The sequence below is a fragment of the Mirounga angustirostris genome, unplaced genomic scaffold, assembly GCF_029215605.1.
Source record: "Mirounga angustirostris isolate CCGP_5_RB_7025 unplaced genomic scaffold, mMirAng1.0.hap1 SCAF_7, whole genome shotgun sequence".
In the NCBI taxonomy this organism is placed as follows: domain Eukaryota; kingdom Metazoa; phylum Chordata; class Mammalia; order Carnivora; family Phocidae; genus Mirounga; species Mirounga angustirostris.
The window spans coordinates 28,952,440-28,973,831 of NW_026991715.1; the positions used below are offsets into that span (position 1 = coordinate 28,952,440).

The 21,392-nt window shown below is 48.9% G+C and overlaps 1 protein-coding gene, 1 long non-coding RNA gene and 1 other non-coding gene across 8 annotated transcripts in view; 2 read left to right on the plus strand and 1 right to left on the minus strand.

Moving 5' to 3' along the window:
* LOC123856559 (uncharacterized) overlaps positions 1-19,612 on the plus strand; it is an 84,426-nt gene extending 64,814 nt beyond the window's left edge. The window contains exons 6-7 of the long non-coding RNA XR_006793721.3: positions 14,207-14,331; positions 18,666-19,612. This is a non-coding gene — a long non-coding RNA (uncharacterized LOC123856559). The remainder of the gene's footprint in view (positions 1-14,206; positions 14,332-18,665) is intronic.
* Positions 13,810-13,882, minus strand: TRNAK-UUU (transfer RNA lysine (anticodon UUU)). Its single transcript has one exon. It is a non-coding gene; the product is annotated as a tRNA-Lys (tRNA).
* Positions 19,613-20,670: 1,058 nt separating the features above from the next.
* The window catches only part of JADE2 (jade family PHD finger 2), a 53,075-nt gene continuing 52,353 nt past the window's right edge, over positions 20,671-21,392 (plus strand). For 2 of the 6 annotated variants that reach the window (XM_045892704.3, XM_064595916.1), the window contains exon 1: positions 20,969-21,112. The gene's annotated coding sequence lies outside the window, so the exon portion shown is untranslated. Of the gene's footprint in view, positions 20,725-20,967; positions 21,113-21,392 lie in introns of those variants that run through there. The other 4 variants (XM_064595920.1, XM_064595917.1, XM_064595914.1 and 1 more) reach the window with 4 other exon arrangements.

The following is a 21,392-nucleotide window of genomic DNA, read 5'->3' on the forward strand; positions in this document are numbered from 1 at the left end:
CCAGAAATCTACTTGCACGCCTCCAGTCACAGGGGGCTTGCTCTCCTGTGAGGTGGCTCTACTTGTGAGAAAGTTCTCCCTTGCCTGGGCTCCCACCTGCCAGCCGTAGGATTGTTCCACCCGGTCTAGGGTTCTGCTCTCAACTCAGTAGCTGTCACAGCTGCACGAACTTGGGCCAGCCTCTAAGCCTCAATTTATCCGTCTGAAAAAGGGGAATTACCTGGTGGTTTTGTCTCCAGGATTATGACAGTCAGAGTTTCTAGCTATGAGCAACAGAAATTGACTCTTAACTTAAGCAGACTGACTTAATTGACTTAGGTGAAATTGATTTCAGCAGAAAAATAATAAGGCTGTTGAGCAGCTCAGAGAATCTCTGGGCAGAGCAGAAAAGCAGCGGCTCTGAAAACACAGCCGTGAACAGGGCCCTAGATCATCCTGCCAACTGGCTCCGTCAGGACCTCCCTGCCCTCCCTGTCACCACCACCACCATGCGCTCCGCTCTGCAGGCTGGGCTGCTGCCTTGTGCCCATGCTCTGTGCTGTCACCATCTCTACCCCCTAGCAACACTGACCTGCTGCACCCACAGTAACCACCAAGGAGAACCCTCTGTGATCCCTGCTTCTTTGGGCCACTAGCTCCTGGGTCACAGTCTGGAGCCTGTGTGTCTGATTGTCAGAGCCTCGGTCATGGGCCTTTGTCCAGCCACGGGGAGGCTGGGAAATGGATGCACATGGTACTTTCAGCCCCTGTAGTGGGAAGTGGGCTCTGCCTCAGAATGAGGGGAATTCCCCGTCACAGGAAGAGGGTTCAGATCCTGAGTAGCCAAAAAGAAGAACAAAGAATCAAATAAGATGGTAGGTGTTAAAAGCGGTTTGAAAAGGTATCAAGCTCAACACACCTGCCAAAGATGATTATTCATTCTATTAATATCTCTGCAGATACAGAGGGGAGAAAGTTGTGATGCCTGCCCTCAAAGCACAGGACAATCAGGGAGGGAGCAGGCACGGGCCAGATGACTCCTGTTCTAGGCAGGGCGGTTCCCTGTTGAGAACTGTTGTGGTTTCCCTGCTTAGTACCCATCCCTCCTCTTCTGGGAATAGCACCCCAGTTTTCATCTGAGGAACTGCTCCTCGTATCATTTTCAGCTTGGGTGCTTCAGGTGGAGTAACGCCCTGGCTTGAGAGTCTCCTGTGAACCAGGCCTGGCTGGTCAGAGTCGCAGAGTGCATTATGCCTTGTGCAGATTTACGCAATGGTTGGTTTAGGGACGGGCATGTGACATAAGCCAAGCCACGGGGTCCGATCAGAGTCAATACCAAGTATCTGAGTATCTTAGAAACAGATGTTGTCCTTTCATTTAGACTTGGAGGTGTGAGGGTGTCAGCTTGGAGCTCTGGCAGCTGTCTTGTCACCAGTGTAAGGACAGGCCCAATCCTTAAGGAAGCAGAAATGAAAAATGGCCTGGTCCTGATGACACAGTTGAGCCCCTGGATCAAGGTGTGCCCTGAACTTTTCCATTATGTAAACCAACCAAACAAACAAGCCAATACATAGTTCTCTTTTGCTTAAGCCAGTTTGGGTGAGTTTCATATCACTTGAAGCTAAAAGAATTCTAATTGACTCTCCCGCATACACCCTGCCAAAGCATCAGCCTGGAACCAATTCCTTGGGAATGTCCACAGTGAAATCACCAGAGGGCCTTCTCTCCGGGACAGTTCTTCAGAGCCCCGTGATAAGGCAAGTCCCCCACAGTCATCCCATTTTAAAGATGGGAATACAGAGGGACAACAGAACAACAGCCTGGGGTACTCAGCATGGACCTAGAGGTCCGGTCTCTGGATGAGGGGCCTCTGGTACCGTCCCCAAGCTCTCCATATATCAGCAGTAAGTCCACAGAAGCCAATCTGGGGATATATGGCCTAAAAACAACCTGATCATGTGGCTGATGCAGTGGTTGGTAGGATACTTAGCCAAACACACACATTGTCTATGTAGAGCTAAAGAACCTAGCCCAGGCCTATGACAGAATTCTTCCTGGCAGCAGGGTAATAATCAAACTGGCTCAGGTCTTCTCCATCTCTAGGGCTCTCTCTCACCCACTCCCCCACAACCTGCCTTCCCCAAGGGGGCCATGAGTACTAGTGAAACTTCATTGCTTCCCACAATGAGCAGTAAGCTAACCATGGTGTTTGCTCTCAATGACCAGCCCTTCAAAGTGAGGGAAAGCCTCACTCAAACCTTAAGGAAGCCAAGTAAGATGCTGATGGGGGTTTTTTGCAGAGATGCGGTCAGCTCTGTCCATTCTAGGGTTTGAAGAGCAGAATCCACCTCTGAGAAACCCTGCTTGTAGGTCTTGCTAACGGCAAGGAATCAGGGTCCCATGAACTAGAAGCTGCTCAGAAAAGAATCAGACGAGGCCCTTCCCTAGCAGGCTCTGGGAACAATCTGCCAGCGCTGCAGCAGTCCAGAGCTGCTCAGTCAGTTACACAGGTGGATGGGCTTGGGACAAGCGGAAAGCCATGTTGAGGCACCTGGGGCCTCTGCTCTACTTGTAGCACCCGGGGCCTCTGCTCTACTTATAACATAGTGTGACTATGTTGGGATGCCAGATCCCACATGGAACCTTACTGTTCTTGTCCACAGTCAGAAAAGTAGGTTTCATAAGATGGTCCTGGCTTCAAATATGCTATCCAGTTGTCAGACCCCATGTTCTGATTTCGGGTCCTGAAACTGTAGGCCCCATTGATGCCTCAACAGGACTCTTTGGCCTCCAGGCCAAGGATCTGGTACTGCAGGCCCCAGTGCCCCCCATAAGCCCAAGCTCAGCAAAATTGTTAGCAGGCTGGGGGTAGGGCCCTTGGGTATATGCTCATCATTTCTGAACCATTTTTGGAATTGGGCTGGCAAGTATTTGCAGTCTGAGAAATGTTGAGACATTACCTTTCACCAGTGATATAAGTAGTTCTAGAAACATCCATCTGCAGTTTCAGCCTGAGCTTTGAAAAATCATATGAAAACTGTTAGCAATAAGTGTGTTTTCAAGCTAAACGTAGGCATGTCTGATAGCCCAACAATTCCACTCCTAAGTATACATACCCAGCAGAAAGTATACATACATGTCCCAAAAGACATGCGCTATTTGTAATAGCCAAGGCTGGAGACAACCCAAATTTCCATTAGCAATGGTATCAGTAAATCAGTCGTCGTGTATTTATAAAACAGCGAATAGCAATGAAACTGAGCAAACTATTTCATAGCCAGTAACATGGATGAATCTCACTGAGCAAGAGAAACCAGAAAGAAAAATAGTATGTACTATCTGATCCCATTTACATAGTTTTCAAAAACAGGCAAAACTAATCTGTGGTGACTCAGGCTACCATAGAGGTTACCCCTGGAGGCAATGACTTACAGAGGGCACCAGGGGGCTTTGGGGGCTGGCGATGCTCTGTTTTTGGTCACACAGGTGATAGTTAACACAGGCTTGTTCACGGGAGCTGTACACTTACGAGCTGTGCCCTTTTCTCCATGTATTTTGGACTTCAATTAAAATGCCTATTTTAAAAAAATAAATAACCCCTCTGACCCAATCTACCCCAAGCAGAGTTCCAGAAAGCCTGGAAATTGAGCATCTCTTTCTGTGGTACCCTCCACTGATCCTTAGATTTTTGGGTTCTCAGATGTCCTACGAACTAAGGTCACCAACCAGAGCTGTGGGGACATGGGCACAGAGGAAGGTGCCCTAGTGGGACAGCTGTGTCCGGGAGGGAGCAGAGAGGCTTCAGGGGCATGCAGGCCTCCAGAGGGCTTGCCCTAGTCTTATACGAGAAGACCAGACAGACTAGTGCAGGGGCCAAGCTGGGGCTCCTCAAGGTCCCCACTGAGGTCAGCCCCTGCAAGCCTTCTTGCAGCCTGTGCTGCTCAGATAAACTCCTTCCCCAGGCCTCTGAAAGAAGAAAGGGAGCACATCTTGTTGTAGGGCTAAGGCAGGGAAGGGGCAGAGGGGCCAAGTTAGGACCCACTTTAGATTTGGCATTGGGTCCAGTTTTCACTTGAGTTTCTTTCCACATTGTTCGAGCTCTCCCAGACCATCAACTGCCTGCTGGCTCAGCTGGCCAGCACATAGTACATGACCTGGCACTTGTGAGGTTTCTAGTGTGTTTGTCTAAGAAGTGGGGGTCATGGAGCCAAAAGCCCTACTGTACCTTCTCTTGGAGAGGAGAGCTCCCCACCTCATATGTCTGTGTGAAAGGGACAATTCCAATGTTGGGAGGTCCTAAGAGTACCTTGCACACAGTAGGTGCTTCCTGAGCTTTGTTGAAAAGTTGGTTAAAATAGAGTTTCCAGGCCTGGGAATAGGATCTGGGTCTGCCTTAAAGCCAGATAAGTAAGTACTTCCTCTGTGGGCTGGGCCCAGAGGGAGCAGGACCTGCCCTAGGCCACATAGAACTCTCTGGAGTGCCTGAGTTGTATCAGAGAGGACTGTGTAAGCTTGAAGCACGAGGCACTGTACTCAGAGAGAAGCAGAGCCTTCCTACCTTCACCCCACTGTACAGAAAGGCAAACTGAGTCAGAAAAACTCAGTGCCTCGTTGCTCACTGACAGCTAATCTGCTAAATCCTGGATTAGTGCTGGGCTATCAAGCCTGCTCCAGCTCTGAGTTACTTCACAGAAGCGTCACTGCCCACTCAATATACACCCATAACCAGTCCAGCTCAGGCATCCCCACCCAGCCTGCCTCGGGAACAGGGGTCAGCAAACTGTTTGCATAAAGGGTCAAGTAGTAAATACTTGAGACTTTGTAGTCTATGGGTCTATATAGTCTCCATCACAGCTCCCCAACTCTGCCTTGTAATGTGAAAGCAGCCAGAGACGACCTGTGAGTAAGTGAACGGGCATGGCTGGGCTCCTTGGTTTATGAACGCTGAAATTTGAATTTCCTGTAATTTCCACGTGTCATGAAATATTATTCTTTAATTTTGTTTTCAACCATTAAAAAATGTAAAAACTGTTCTTAGCTCATGGGCTTTACAAAAATAGGTACAGGGCCAGATCAGGCCCTCAAGCCATAGTTTGCCAATTCCCTGTTCTAGAATGTGCTGTCCTGGGGCCCATACTCCCAGAGTCACTGAGATGATAAGTCATGTCCTCCTGAAATATGGGTAGTAATAGAGTGACCTACTGTTCTGGTTTGCCCAGGGCTGAGGGGTTTCCCAGGATGTGGGATTTTGGGTGCTAACAGCAGGACAGAGTCAAGGAAAACAGGATAGTTGGTCACCCTAGGTGGTAATCATTAACCCAAGAGGAGACAGGCTTCAGGAGGCACCAGTCAGGGTTCTAGCATGGCCCCCTACGGCCTGCCCCACACACTGCCTAGTCCCTGCGGTTTGTGGTGGAGATTTGACCCGCTCTGCCTGGCCCAAGGCAGGGAGATGCCCCCCTCCTCCAAGCAAGAAAACCTCTGTGGTCTGGGCGCTCTCAAAAGACAGGAAGTTGAATCATCAGCTCCAGTAACGTCTCCGTCAGCCTGTGGGTCTGCCCAGGGAGCTCAGGGCTCTAGGCCCAGGGGGCTGGCTCTACGCTTTGTTTGCTGCTTTCTCTGAACAGGAAGCTCCAGAGTGAGGTTTCCAGTGAAGCTTCTGGAGAAATGAGAGCTGTTGAGTCAGTCAGTGAGAAGAGCTGGATGGCAGGTCCACTGGGGCTCTTGGCCAGCACTGGCCTAAGCTTGCTGTGTGGCCTTCAGTGACTCCCTTACCCTCTCTGTTTCTTGGCTTTGCCTTCTACCACAGAAATGCTGATTCTTGAAATCCCCTTGAATGGTGACCTAAGTGAGAGCATTCTTGGTCTGTGGACGACTCATTCTAGGTTCTACAACCAGAATGCTCAGACACACATCCCTGTCTCCCACTCACCTGGGGATAGGACTTGACCAGCCACCCCCATTTAGACTGCCGAGGCCTTAGGAAGGTGACAATTCTGAATTCAGGGGTCTAGAGGAAAGGAGCAAAAGAGGAGAAGCAGGTTAAAGAGGGATACCCACAGATAATGATGATAATCATACCACTTGTTTATTAAGCTCTCTCTATGTGCCAGCCCTTGGACGATCTGTTTGATCCTCACAATGACTCTTTAGGATAAGGGCTATCATTATTTCTACTTCATAAGTGAGGCAAGTGAAGCTCAGAGAGGTTAAGTATCTTGCTCACAGTCAAACAGCTACCAAGTGGTGGAGCAGGCATTAACCACATTGTTAGACTGTACCTTTGAAGTTCTGGGGCTCAGGAAGCCTCAGGGGGAATGGGGGAGGGATGAGCTTCCCAGAGAAGTCAAGGGTCCGGTGAGGGAGAAAGTGTTCTTCCTGGTGCTGCACAAAGACCTCCAGAGAATGGGGAGTAGTCTGGTGGTTGCTGACCTTAGGGACTGTACCCCTGGAGGAGGCAGATCGTGCCCCCACAGATTCCCCAGATGGTCTCTGAGAGCCTGGTGAGGAAATAGGACACACAGCAGGATTTTGCTGCAGAGAAGGAGCTGAGCATTTACTTTCTGAGAAGAGGCAGCAGGCTCTGCTCCAAAGGTGCCCCCTGGGTGTCTCTACGCTATTCCCCGCCCTGGCATAGGTGCTATGCTCAGGGTTCAGAGCGTGGGCTGCAAGGCCCATGCCACACACTGCTTGGTCTCCTGCTTCCTCTATGAGAGAGGGGATCAAGAGAATTTGGCAGGTCTAACCATGCTTAACAGAGGACCAAGCCAAAGCGGGGCCAGGGGGGTGTGCCCAGGGTGGGAGGCAGCCCCCAACTTAGCCATTCTCGGTAACCCAGTAGGTAGATGATCTGGGGCAAAGGGGCCACCCCAGCTCCCCAGGCTACTGACTGGACCCCCTGCTTAGGCTCAGGCCAGGCTTGGAGATGCCTTCTCTCTGATGAGCAGCAGGTTCAGAGCAAGGCTTAGCTAAACCCCTGACCATTCCTTACCCTCTCTGGGGCACCATGAAATTCTCCACACAGCTCTTAATCTAAAAGGGGCCTTATTAATGCTTGCTACGTAAGCACTAGCTGGATAGGTAAGAGTGGGGATTTGAGAGGATTCGTTAGCCTGAGGACCTGGTAGGGGCTAGGCCTGGACTGGTGCCTTGGGGTTGAGGTAGGGGCCTGCAATCTGGGTGCAGGGGTTGAGGCTACCTCCTGACCCCCACCTGGGCATGCACTGGACCCCAGGCCTCAGGAGCCAAACCATCTTTGCAGACATTTGGCTTCTATACCTGGTTATTTTAGGTAGCCCAAAGCTAGACTTGATTATGGCAGAACTGAAATAGCTCATTAGACGTGACTCGCTCACCCTTCCAAAGGAACCTTTTTGGAACCCCTGGGATCTTGTGGTGAGCACACAACCCCGCCCCCCAATCCTATCCTCTAGTCCCTCTGGCAGGAAAGGAGGAGCAGCCCAGGCAGCCCGGCCTCACCTAGGGCCTCCATACAGAGTGTGGGCTCCATGCGCACGTGTGGGGCTGAGGGCCCCTGGCAGGACAATGTCTCTGGCCAGGTCGAGACCCTGCCTTCTTCCCTGCCCCCAGCTCCTCCCCACGGGAGAAAGGATAGAACAGGACTGGCCAGTTGAGGACACTGTGGGACTGTGCCCAGGGAGTGACAGTTCTGGCCTCTCCCTGTTCCTGATGATTGCTAACATGGGTGTGGGGCCCAGGACGGAGGCCCCAGGCCTTCCCCAGTCCAAAGGCCACTAACAGCCCAGTGGCTGCGAGTATGTCCTAGGGGCTGGGTCTTCAGGCAGGGAGGTGCAGGACAAAGGGAAGGAGGACAGGCAAGAGAGAAGGAAGAGGCGGGGCTTAGTGCATGTCCTGGGGCCTGAGTGAGTTTCTGCCTGGGCCAGGCTGGGCCTGGGGCTGCCCTCAGCTGCCCGCAGTATACAGCTTACAGCCTCTGGACAAAGCTCTGTATGATGGCCCAACTTCTTTGGCAACCTCCTGCTCCTGGGTGGCAAATCTCCTGTAGGACTTGAGTGAAATATCACCAGGCTGCTGGGCTCCCAAGGCAAGTCCCTGCTTAAGCTACTCCTGGCAGAGAGTCTCCTCTCGGGGGCATTTGCCCTCATCAGAGGTGGATGCTATCAGACTTGCTCACGGTGGAATTTCTGACCCAGGGCAGGTAGGTGAAAGAGATCTTTGGGTCCAGAAGCCCTTTGTGAGCCCCCCAAATTGCCTCAGCGGGGCAGTGCTCCCTGCAGCTCTGGTCACTGGTGGGGGGGGGTGGGGGCAAGTGGAATCCATGGGGCCCCAAGTGATGGATCTGGGGGGGACCTCACAACTCTCAGGGAGCTCCTAGCAGATGCAGTGTGGCTAGAGCAAGGAAGACGATCTGGCAGTCGGGGCCATTGGTGCAGAAGTCAGGGCTCTGCCTTCCCCTTCACGGGGATACCCAGGCTCAGTGAGAAGCCTGGGCAGGGATGGTGTTGAGGGAATACAGAGATGGCTGAAGGGCTAGACTCAAAGCCTCTGGCTCCCTGACCCTGGACTTGGCATGGGGCGGGGAGGACGCTGAACGGGACAGACTATGAGCCCAGAGCCTGAGCATCTCAGAAACCAGAGGAAGGCCTCTTGAAGAGGTGGGCCTGCCGAGTGAGACAGAAAAGTCATCAAGACGGGGCACCTGGGTGGCTCAGTTGGTTGAGCGACTGCCTTCGGCTCAGGTCATGATCCTGGAGTCCCTGGATCGAGTCCTGCATCGGGCTCCCTGCTCGGCGAGGAGCCTGCTTCTCCCTCTAACCCTCCCCTCTCTCATGTACTCTCTCTCTCTCTCATTCTCGCTCTCTCAAATAAATAAATCTTTAAAAAAAAAAAAAGTCATCAAGACAGGGAAGCTGGGAGCAAGTCTGGAGGTAGGAACATGCCAGCGGGTGTATGGACCAGTGAGTCACCCTGGGGGGAAATATGTACAGAGCTTGTGGGTGATGAGATGGCAGGTGGCAGAGCACTCTGGCCCTGAGCTCCAGGCCCTTCCAAGTCTTCACCCACTGTTAGGGGTTGAATTGTGTCCCACCAAAAAAGCCCTAACCCCCCAGTACCTGTGAATGTGACCTTATTTCAAAATAGGGTATTTGCAGATGTAATCCAATTAAGATGAATCATTAGGGTGGGCCCTAATCCAATATGACGGATGTCCTTATAAGAAGAGGGGAATTTGGACATAGTCACTGGCACCCATAGAGCATGCCATTTGAAGACACACAGACACAGAAGGAAGACAGCATGAAAGATGAAAGCAGAGATTGGAACGTTGCAGCCACAAGCCAAGAACACCTGGAACCACCAGAAGCTACAAGAGGCAATGAAGGATCCTCTCCTTGAGGCTTCAGAAGAAGCCTGGCCCTGTCAACACCTTGAGTTTGAACTTCTAGCCCCCAAAGCTGTGAAAGAACAGTTTTCTGTTGTTTTAAGCCACTCAGCTTGTGGTACTTTGTCATGGCAGCCGGGAAACTAACAGAGCAGCCCAGTTCTGCCGTCTGGAATGGCTTTTAGCCAGCTCTGTCACTGCCGTCATGCAGGCGGTCAGGTGCGGCTTCTCTGTGAGCCCTGATGGGGAACCCTTGTCCAGTCGATTGGGAAGGTCTGCAGGCCAGCCTGCCTCCCCGACTAGACTGTAAGCTCCTTCCGGGCAGGGACTGACCTATAGTAGGGCAGTATGATTCCTGGTGCATCGTGGGAGCTAAGTCAATGTGAGGTGAATGAAGACATAGTTGAGGAGTAATGAGACCCTCTCAGAGCCATCTACTCTTCCACAGCCTGTTTTAGCTTGGATGGACATAGGAGAGTCAACAGAGAGGTTGTAGCGTCGTCCCCACGGCACATTCCTAGCTCTTCCACTGTCCAGCTCCCGCCTGGCCCCACGTGAGCCTGAATAACTTGGGGAAATTCCTCACCTTCCCTTTCAATCTGTCCATTGGCTCTAGGAGTTTGCCACAACATAACTGCTCAGGTCCCTCCAACAAGGGGACTGTGTCTGTGGCTCGATGACTCATGCACACTGCTCCATCCCGCAGCCTTGGGCGGGACCCAGGGCTGGGGATACTGCCAGCCAGGGCAGGCTAGAAGCTGGGACATCCCATTGCACCAGCCCAATCCCCAGGAAGGGAGTGTGCTCAAGGCTTCAGGACAAAAATCTGGAAGCAGGGAGGCAACACTCACTTGAGCTGAGATCTGAGTGACAAAAAGAAGCAGACAGAGGGTGCAGTGAGTTCAAAGGCCCTGAGGTAGGAATGAGCTTGGCATGATCAGGAACTGAAAAGAAGGCAGAGGAGGCTGGGGCATGCTGAAAAGGAGGTCAGTGGTAGGACATGTGATAAAACTGAGCTCACCTGGATAATCCAGGATAATCTCTCCATCTCGAGGTCCTTGATTTAATCATGTCTGCAAAGTCCCCTTTGCCATGTAAGGTAACATATTCCAGGTTCTGGGGAGCACAGCATAAACATCTACCCACCACAGTATCTCTCTCATCCTCTTACCTGCCCCTCTCACTCCATTGCTACATTTCTGTTTACCTATCCATCTACTTATTTGGATCGGACCATGGATCTACTAACCTTGTCACCTGGCCACAGTTTCTCTCTCTTACCCCTTTATCAAGTATCAACAAGTTATTTATCGATCTCTCATTCCTCCATGGCTTTCATCTTTCAATCTGATAACTGCATCATCCCTCAGCCATCGGTCTAATGAACTGATTTTTAAACTCAGTCTACCATTCAATTCTCCTCTGTCCATGATGAATTGTCAGTCATCTAGCTCCATATTTGCACATGCGTCGCATATGTGGACATTCTTTCTCAATGTCTACAAACAAATTCAATAAATATTCATGACTGCTTGTCATGTGCCCAATTCTAAGTCATGCGTGGGTGAGAAAGCTGGTTGATGACACCTCCCAGTAGCCACGCTGGGCCCTTCTTCATCATCGTCCTCATCACAGTCAATGCCATCACTGTCAATCCATGCACACTCTCCAGTTTTGTTCTCCACACAGGGATCATTTTTATGTGGACTTACGAGACAATCCAGACTGTTCTGGTCTGCCTTTTGCTCACTAACCATCCTGTGTATAAATAATGCAGACTCATTTTAACTTGATCTTAGATAAACTGTAGGTAGAAAACTCTATCTGCTGGGCAAGCATCTTATGCATCAAATAACAAATCCTAAAGTTAAATGGAAATTATTTTTAGGTTGTCTGGGCAAATAGCACAGAGGATGGCAACTCCAGAGACGTTGCATCAGGCAATGTTTGGGCACATGCAGACACACAACACACACATACACATGCACATGGGCACACACAAATGCACACATGGGAATAATCTCTCTTTCCCCTGCCCCCACATAGTGGCTCCTTCCTGGCTCATTCACACTCCTGTGTGCATGTGCACACACGGCCAAAGTGGACACTTCGACGCTGACTTATGCCCTACCTCATCTTGTTTCCAGTATAGGAATCTCACCCCCCGACCTGGACTGTGAGGTCCTCTAGGGCAAGGTGGTGCCTGCTCTTCCTCGGGCATACCCTTCCAGCCTGGCCAGCCAGAGGACAAGACACTTAAGAGCTGTTGGCCTTTCCTTGAACTCTGAGGGCAGCTGGGGATCAGGGAGATAAGGAGCTAGATGCCCAATGGCAGAGGCTCCCCAGGGAAGCCCCTACTGCCCAACACAGTCCCCTCTGCCCCCTATGAATCTGCCTCTCTTGCTCCAGCCAGATGCCAGGGTAATGCATGCTTTCCTTCCTCTGTAGAACTCTCCTAAAGGAACTGTCTTAGGTGGATTATCTGCCTGGAGCTGGTCTAGCTGGGGATCAATTTGACAAGAATTCCCTTGTTTCTAAGCATCTCTGCTGCACAGGCATCCAGGCCAGTTCCTGTCCAAACCTCTCCCCAGGGCCCTGGCTGGAGATCTAGCACATTTGGAAGCAGGATGGCACCTACCAGAGCTGCAGGTCCTGGATGCCCACCAGTTACAGTGTCCAAGGCCAACCCAGACTCACAAGTCACTTTGTCCACAGCCCTAAGGGAGGAACAGCTTGCTCACTAGTGCCTACAGGAGGCTCCTAAGGCATCTACTTTGTACCCTGGAGCACTTCCCAGCACTGGGAGGCTGGTTAAGGCCAGGACACCATTAATGAAGCCTTGAATGGAGTGAGGCATCTCAGGGCCAGCTTCCCTTGCTGCTTCCAGTTCCACAGTGAGGCTTGGTTCCATGCACATACTTGACCCCATCCAAATCCAATTTATGTCCCTCCCCCATCCTGTGGTATCCTCAGGACAGGGACCTCATCTAACATCTCTGTAACCTGAAGCCTGCCCAAACCAACCACAGGAATTGTATGCAGAACAGATCTGCACCTGTGCACAGCCCACACCAACATCCTGCACACCCAGAGCCCAAATCCTGGCCTCAAGCAGTCTCCACATCTGCCTCCCAGCCCAGAGCCCTCACTCAGTGGGTTTCATTAACTGCTGAGAGCCCAACAGGTGATGAATTATCCCCACATTTGTTTCCTGAGGAGTCAGGCTGGGCCAGGTATCCTCAAGCCAAATGTTCTGGGAAGAAATGATACTCCACCTGTCAGAGGAGGGAGCTCCTCCAGGGGACCAGGCTACTCAGAAACTTCTTCTCACACTGGTTCCCAATCCCAGCCTGGCCCATGTTCAAGTCCCAGCAGGCTAAAGGCCAAATGGAACTTTTCCATGCCCCTGCTGGAGTTCAGACTCCATGGGAAGGCTCTGGAATGGACTTAGAATCCCAGGCTGGGCCAGCTGGAGAAGCTCAGAGAGACCCTGACGCTGGGGACCAGAGAGGGCCAAACAGAACCCAGGCCACCCCAGGAGTCAGCAGTGGGGCTAGGCTAGAGGGCAGGTTTCCTGTCCCTGCCCTCCAAGACCACACTGTAGCCCATCACTGGGCTAGGGAAACATGACACCCCCCCCCCCCCCCCCCCCCCCGCCCTACACACACCGATGCTTCCGTCGCTGGAGAATTCTAAGCCCTGTGGGGCAAGCAACACTACCCAAATGCAAAGGGCTCCTTAGGGCTCCCTCAACAACCACAGGGTTGACTCCTCCTCTTCGTCTCCACAACTCCTACCCCAACCCTTCCCAGCTTCACTCCCTACGCTACAACACAGGCAACCGGTCACCAATTTGATGAGTCTCTTTCCAGATGCTTTGTTTTTTCTATGAAATTACATACGTCTGTGTGTCTGTGTTCAAATAAAAATGTAGGCTTTTTACGGTATTTTTTATTTACTTATCTATTTATTTTTAAAGATTTTATTTATTTATTTGACAGAGAGGGAACACAAGCAGGGAGAGTGGGAGAGGGAGAAGCAGGCTTCCCGCCGAGCAGGGAGACCGACGGCCGGGCTTGATCCCAGGACCCTGGGATCATGACCTGAGCCGAAGGCAGGCACTCAACAACTGAGCCACCCAGGTGCCCCTTTAAGGTATTTTTTAGGTTTTTAATTTTTTAATATGAGATCATATTGCACATTGTACCCTGAAACTTGCATTTTGTTTTCAGGTATACAGCATAGTGTTTTGATATTTGCAAATCCCTAAACCTGCTTTTCACTTAACACTTTTATTAGGGCTCTTTCTACATGAAACATGCAAAACCATACAATGCTTCTTCCTTTGCTGCCTTCTTTTTTGCATTGTGGTTTATTTAGCCAGTGCTCTGGTGATGGACATTCAAGCTATTCCCAGCTTTTCTTTTTTCTTTTTTAAAGATTTTATTTTTTTTAAGTAACCTCTACACCCAACATGGGGCTTGAACTCACGACCCTGAGATCAAAAGTCTCATGCTCTAACGACTGAGCCAGTCAGGTACCCCTCTAATGACATTCTTAAACAGATCTTCTTGGGCCCACATCAGAGGGTCTCTCTGGAGTGGATTCCTAGAAGTAGACTGCATGTTTTCATCTCTTTCTTCCAATTTGGGACAACTGCAGGTTCTCACCTTCCATCCTCAAGCAGCTTACGAGTATATTTTCCTGTACAAAGGGCAATTTCCTCTCAGGAAGAACCCTAAGGCCAGCTATTAACATCCTATTCTGTGCCCCATTGCTCTGCTGTGAACCAGACAGACATTCCTCATCTCTCTGGATGGTCCTCCCCCCTCCCATCTCATCTAAATCGCTATCTATATGCAGGTCCATCTCCAGACCCTTCTCAGACTCTGGACCATTCCATGCCACAGGCTCCCAAGACTGCTTGTTTTATCATCCTGCATATGCTTAAGGACTTGTCTTCCTCAATGGGCCAAAATCCCTTGAAGGTAAGATCTGGACCTGGAACTCATTGCCCTAAGATAAAGCCTTGTTTACATAGGTGCTTGTTAAATGCATGTTATTTCTAATAAAACCAGATTAGCTCCAGCATGGCTATGAATTCATCAGTAAATGCATGGGAAGGGTCTTCTTAAGGTTGCCAGATGAGGAGAGATTTGCTTCAGTCTATCACAAACACTGGGGAAAAGCCAAAGGGTTTTTCTTATACTGTTCAACTTGACTTGGAGCCAGTGCCTTTGGTTCTTGGTGGTTCTTGGGTTGAGCCAGGCCCCTCAGCTCCACTCGGGGCGTCTCACACTTTGATGAGTGTCTGGTCAAGCTGGCCCCTGACTTGGCCAGAGGTACTGCCTGCTGCCAGTTTCTGGGGAAGTGTTTAGAGGCCCCAGGGATCTTCTTTGCCTTTTGCCATCTGTGGCCACTGGGCTAGGTCTGAGAGTCTGAGAAGAGACAGGTGGCCTGGCTGGCACATCATGCAGACATCTCCTAGGGCTGGTCAGTACCATCTCTAAACCAGCTCCAGAGGGGTGCTTCTCCCAGGCATGCATTTGTAGCACCACAGAAAGTGGCAAGGCTGGATCTTGCCAGGGCAGTGTCTTAAGCCACAGATGCAGCCCTGGGCAGCTTTCCTATCTGTCCCAAACCCCACCTGCAGCTCCTGCCTGGAGCTTGGGAGGCAGAGCTGCTGGATTTGTCCTCTCCTGACTGCCAAATTATATGCTTTGCAAAAGACTTGGCACAGGGTAGGCAGCCAGGAAATAGTTACTGAATGACCAACAGAGTGAATTTCTACAGATACATGATGATCCATCTCTATAAACATGCATATTACAGAAAACTCATTTTCAGGTAAAATCTTGGAACAAGCTGTAACAACAATAAATTTTCCCACTCTCCCTTAAACCCACTTAATCAAACTTCTGTTCATGCCCCTCTGTTGCCATGGCTTTTATCAATATCACCAGTGAGCCCAACATGGCTGAAACTAATGATCAGTTTCAGTCCTTATCTCACCTTATTCCCCTTGGTAGCTTTGGACATAGAGATTTCCTCCCCCCTGAAATGCTCTTACCTTGGTTTCCAGGACATTCTTCCTATCTCTCTGGATACCGCTGCTTCCTTTTTACTTTCCCCTACCCACCCCCCAATTTTTAAAAAATCATTACTACTATTTTTGAAGATTTTATTTTTAAGTAATCTCTACACCCAACATGGGGCTCAAACTCACAACCCTGAGATCAAAAGTCGCATGTTATACTAATGAGCCAGGCAGGCGCCCCTCCCCCAATTTTTTTATTGTGGTGAAATACACATAACATAAATTTTACTATCTTAATAATTTTTTTTAAAGATTTTATTTTACTTATTTGACAGAGAGAGAGTCAGCGAGAGAGGGAACACAAGCAGGGGGAGTGGGAGAAGGAGAAGCAGGCTTCCTGCTGAGCAGGGGATTGATCCCAGGACACTGGGATCATGACCTGAGCAGAAGGCAGACGCTTAACCACTGAGCCACCCAGCCGCCCCATCTTAATCTTTTTTTTTTTTTTTTTAAGATTTTATTTATTTATTCATGAGAGAGAGAGAGGCAGAGGGAGAAGCAGGCTCCCAAGGAGCAGGGAGCCCGATGCGGGACTCGATCCCAGGACGCTGGGATCATGACCTGAGCTGAAGGCAGACGCTTAACCATCTGAGCCACCCAGGCGCCCCCCTTTTTTTTTTTAAAGATATCTTAATCATTTTTAAGTGTACAGTTCAGTGATATTAAGTACATTCACACTGTTGTGCAACCATCACCACCATTCATCTCTGTAACTCTTTTATCTTGCAAAACTGAAACTGTACCCATTAAACGATGAGTCCCCATCTCCCCTCCCTACCCCAGCCCCTGGCAAACACCATTCTTCTTTCTGTCTCTGTGAATTTCACCACTCTTGACATCTACAGTATTTTGTGACTGGATTATTTACTTAGCATAAGGACCCAAAAGTTCATCCATGTTGTAGCATGTGTCAGAGTTTCCTTCCTTTTTAAGGCTGAATAATATTCCATTAGATGTTTATACTGCATTTTGCTTACCCATTCGTCCATTCATCCATCAATGGACACTTGGAGTGCTTCCACATTTTAGCTACTGTGAATAATGCTGCTATGAACACAAGTATACAAATATCTCTTCAAAACCCTGTTTTCAATTCTTTTGAGTATATATCCAGAAATGGAATTGCTGGATCATATGGTAATTCTATTTTTAATTTTCTGAGGAATGGCCATACTGCTTTCCACAGTAGCAGTACTATTTTACATTCTCACTGACAGAGCACAACAAGGGTTCTAATTTCTCCACATCCTTGTCAACACGTGTTATTTTCTGTTTTCTAAAAATAGTAGCCATCTTGGGGCACCTGACTGGCTCAGTTGGTAGAGCATGGGACTCTTGATCTCAGGGCTGTGAGTTCAAACTCCACATTGGGTGTGGCGCCTACTTTAAAATTAAAAAAAGGGGGGTGCTTGGGTGGCCTAGTCGGTTAAGCATTGGACTCTTGATTTTGGCTCAGATCATGATCTCAGGGTAATGAGACTGAGCCCTGGGAAAGGCTCCACCCTCAGCATGGAGTCTGCTTGAGATTCTCTCTCTCCCTCTCCCTCTACCCCCACCCCAGCTCATGCCCTCTCTCCCTCAAATAAATAAATATAATCTTTTTTAAAAAATAAATAAAATAAAAATATTTAAAATAGTAGCCATCCAGGGCGCCTGGGTGGCTCAGTCAACCTTTGGCTTGGGTCATGGATCCCAGGGTCCTGGGATCAAGCCCAGTGTCGGGCTCCCTGCTCAGGGGTCAGTCTGCTTCTCCTTCTCCCTCTGCCCCTCCTTGCTGCTTGTGCACGCGCACTCTCTCTTCCTCCCCCCCTCAAATAAATAAATAAAATCTTTTAAAAAATAAAATAATAAAATAAAATAGTACCCATCCTATTGGGCGTGAGATGGTACCTCATTGCAGCTTTGATCTGCATTTCCCTAATGATTAGCAACATTGAGCATCTTTTCATGTGCTTATTGGCCATTTGTATCTCTTCTTTGGAGAAATGTCTGAACACTTCCTTTTTAACAATATCTTGCTGATTCTTCTTCATCTTCCAGACCTCTTAACATTGCAGTGGGCAAGGGCACCATCCTTGGACCTCTTCTCTTTCTACACTCACTTCCTTAGTGATCTCAAACAGCCTTAGATAGCTTTAAATACCAGTCACCTACAGATACCTCTCAAAAGATATCTTCAGCCCAGAATGTGCCTCTGAGGTGAGGCTGCCATTTCTAGCCGCCTACAGGATGGCTGCACTTGGACATCTAGTAGGTCTCTTAAGCTTACCATGTATAACACTGAGCTCCTTACCCTGCCCCAAATCTACTCCTTCCATAGTCTCCACATCTCAGTTAATGGCAATTCTGTTTTTCCACTGGCTCAAGACAAAACTTTTGTTGTCATTCTTGACTCCTTGTTTTCTCACACCCAATCAATAAACGTCAGAGCTATCTTCATAATATATATGGAATTTGACCACTTCCACTGCTACCATTCTAGTGCACGTTAACATCATCTCTCACCTGGTCTATTACAGTGACCTTCTAACCTGTCTTCCAGCTTCAACCTTTCTGCTTTCAGGCTGTCCTCCATCTGACAGCAAACTAACCTGTAAAATCCAGTGTCATATCATGTCATCATGTCACTCCTCTGCTCAAAAGCATCTTTATTACACCTAGCAAAAGCCAAGTTCCTAACAACACCCTATATAATCTCTTTCTTATACATTTACATAATAAGCACATTCCTGCCTCAGGACCTTTGCATTTGCTGGTCTCTCTGTGGAGACAGTGGTTTCTTTTACTTCGTACCATGGACCCTTTTGGCAGTCTGTGATGCCTGTGGATTCCTTCTGAGAATAATATCTTTAAATCCATAAAATAAGTTTCATAAATTATAAAGAAAACCAATTATATTGAAATACAACTCTCAAAATATTTTTAAAATGTGTAATACACAGTAATATATGTGTTTCTTATTAACTCATTAAGTTATAAGAGCTCGCAGCATAATTAGGAAGTAGTGATAACTGTAATGATATTTTAAGATCGTTGTAACAACGATAACGTGATATGAAAATATCCGTGATTTCTAGTAGCAATGGTATCACGGGTGGTGCTAATATTACTGTGATTTGCTATCTGCATTCATTATTGAAGAACATGCTAAATGTTAATTAGTGAAAATAAAGATACAATTTTTTCCCCATCTAAAGCCAAGACCCCCTGAATTTCTATCCACAGATCTCTGGAGAGATGGACTCCATGTCAAGAACCCCTGGCTTAGAATGCTCGCTCTTCTCCCATAAGCCCTCACAGCTCATTCCTTCACCTCCTTTTATGCAGAAGCCACCTTCTCAGGCAGCTCTTCCCCAAGGACTCTATTTAAATTGCATGACCACATTCCCTATCCCTCTTTCCTACTTAATTTTTTCGGAATAGCATTAACTAACCTTCAAATATATTTTACTTTAAAAAGTTTTGTGTATCTCCTTCCACTAGAAAGTGAGTTCCATGAGAGTAGGCATTTTTGTCTGTCATTTTTGTGCTGTGTCCTCAGCCCCTAGAATGGTGCATGGTATACCAGAGGCACTCAATAAATATTTGTTGACAAAAGTGAATGATTACATCTCCAAGAACTTTGTTTCTTCTTTTTTTTCTGTAATAAGTTAATGATTTGTGAGGCTTTTACTAAAGACTAAGGAGTTATAATTAGCTCCATTGCTATTATTCTGTTAACATTTTCAAGGTTAACCTTAAACAGTAGCAGAGAACAGTGGGAATCCAAGAATTCTGATGGAGCTTCCAGTCCTAAACAAGAAGTGTCTTCCAAGGACTCCTTAGGGGACCTGGGTCTCACCCAAATTCAGTGAACCACCTTAGAGGCAAAATGCTACCCACAAAATTCTTTCTTGCTATTATAGCAATCAGGCCCCCATCCTCAATCAAACCAATAATGCTATTACTTTTTATTTCTGGCAGTGGGGTAAAATGGAAAAAAATGTAGTCTTTGGGGTCGTGTGGACTAGGTGCCAATTCTACCACCACTTGCTAGCTTGTGTGACTGTTAGTAAGTCACCAAACCTTTCTCAATAGGTAAAATGGGATTTTTGTGAGGATGAAATGGAACGACTTGCATACTGCACAGCACAGAGCAGGTGCTCTATAAATGGTCATCTCCCTCTTCCTTCTCTCTAGGTCATTTTATAACTGCTTGCCAAGGTTCACAGGATCCTGATGGCTAAGAGGAGGAGCCTGTCCCATCTTTTGGTGCATGTAAGCCCTCTGCAACCAGACCCAATCAGAGCAGTTTCTTTAGACTGTGCCACTGTCAATTGGGACCCCCATTCCCACTTCAGATGTGTGGTTGAGACTGCCATCTGGACCTTGACCATGAAGCCCACCACGTATCAGTTTTTTCTCCTCGCCTTCCCTTTTGCCCTAACTGGGAGATCTTGTCTAGGTCCTCATGGAGAGCAAGACAAAAATCATTGTTCTCCAGTTTTTCAGTGTTAAGAACTTTCAGGGAGCACAGTTACCCTTCCAAAACTTAAGCACCAGGGAAAGTGCTAATGTGCGCTGTGCACTCTGAGCCAGGAGTGTTTGTGTTTACACAAACAGCATGTATACACACATACCGCTTCAGGACCCCTCCAGCCATCCTGTTCTACAGAAGAAAGAGACCCAGAGAGATGAATGCACTTGTCCACATCAAGTGGCTTCTCAACTGCAAAGCCAGGATTAGAATCCAGGTATTTAACCATTTTGTTTCATGTGAACAGCCTGTGTCATCTGTTTTCTGGCATTGAGCTTGGGTTTGAGAAAATCCTAACAACTGACCACTCAGAGCTGGAGTCAGGTCTAACCAGGAGGTGGTACCCCAGTGCCTCAATCTTGCCAGACAAGCCTCCCCAGACTTTGTGAATGAAGGCCAAGGAAGAAAATGTTGCAGTGACTCCCTTTGAGCTCATATTTCTTTCTTGTTGCAAAAAGTGCTTATTTCTGCATTCATCATCTCCCTTTGTTGTGTAGACAATCTACCCTGTCAGAGGATTTGTGCTGTTATTATGAGTTTGTTTATTATTAGATTTATTTCTCCTATAAGCAAATGTGTTTACAACATTCCATCGGGGGATCTTTTTAATTGTCACATAAATGTCATCTTATGTAAATTGTATATTTATCTTTCCATAGAAGGGGGGTGGAAGGGAAAGAAAGAAAGAATAAACAACCTTCAGTCTTGGAGAGGGAAGGCGGTTCCTGTCCCCGTTCACAACTCACCCACATGCCTTCAAAGCCAAAGGTGAGTTGAAAAAAATTATTGGATTATCTCTGAGGGACAGCCAAAAGGGAGAGGATAGGAAAAGTTGGCAACGATGCTTTGGGGATGTTGACCCAGGCTCCCAGGTCTCCCCAGCCTGAGACCAGCCCCTCCGCAGCTGGGAGCATCCGGAGAAGGTTGCAGCTTGCCCCCCACACCTCCCCACCCAGGAGGCCAGCCCAGCTCCTTCCTCGAGAGAAGGTGAGCGCGGCGGGCGCAGCGGGTTGGGTGGGTGTGGCCCGCGGCTCCGGGAACGGACCCAAGGCCCCGCCACCGCCTGCGAGCCGCCCGACAGCCCGCCTGCCTGGCGAGCGCAAGCGCTTCTTCCAGAAACTGCGAGGATCCGAGCGCACTGTTTGTGCACCACAAGGTCAAGTCGGGAAGTGGAGCCGGAGGAGGAGGGGCGAGGAGGCGAAGGGTGGGGAGAGGGGCGCCCCGCTTCCTCGCCAAGTGCCAGCCTTTGGAAGTTGCCCCCTCGGTTTTTAACCCTTTAGGGGTAATGGGAAGGACGAGCTGGGGGGGAAGGGGACACCGCGGGGCAAACTCCAAGTTGGACCGGGACGAGCAGCTACCCACCCACCCATCACTGCGTTCCCCACCCCCCGGAAATGCGGGGCAGAGCTGGGAACCCGGAGGTACCCGGGCGGGGG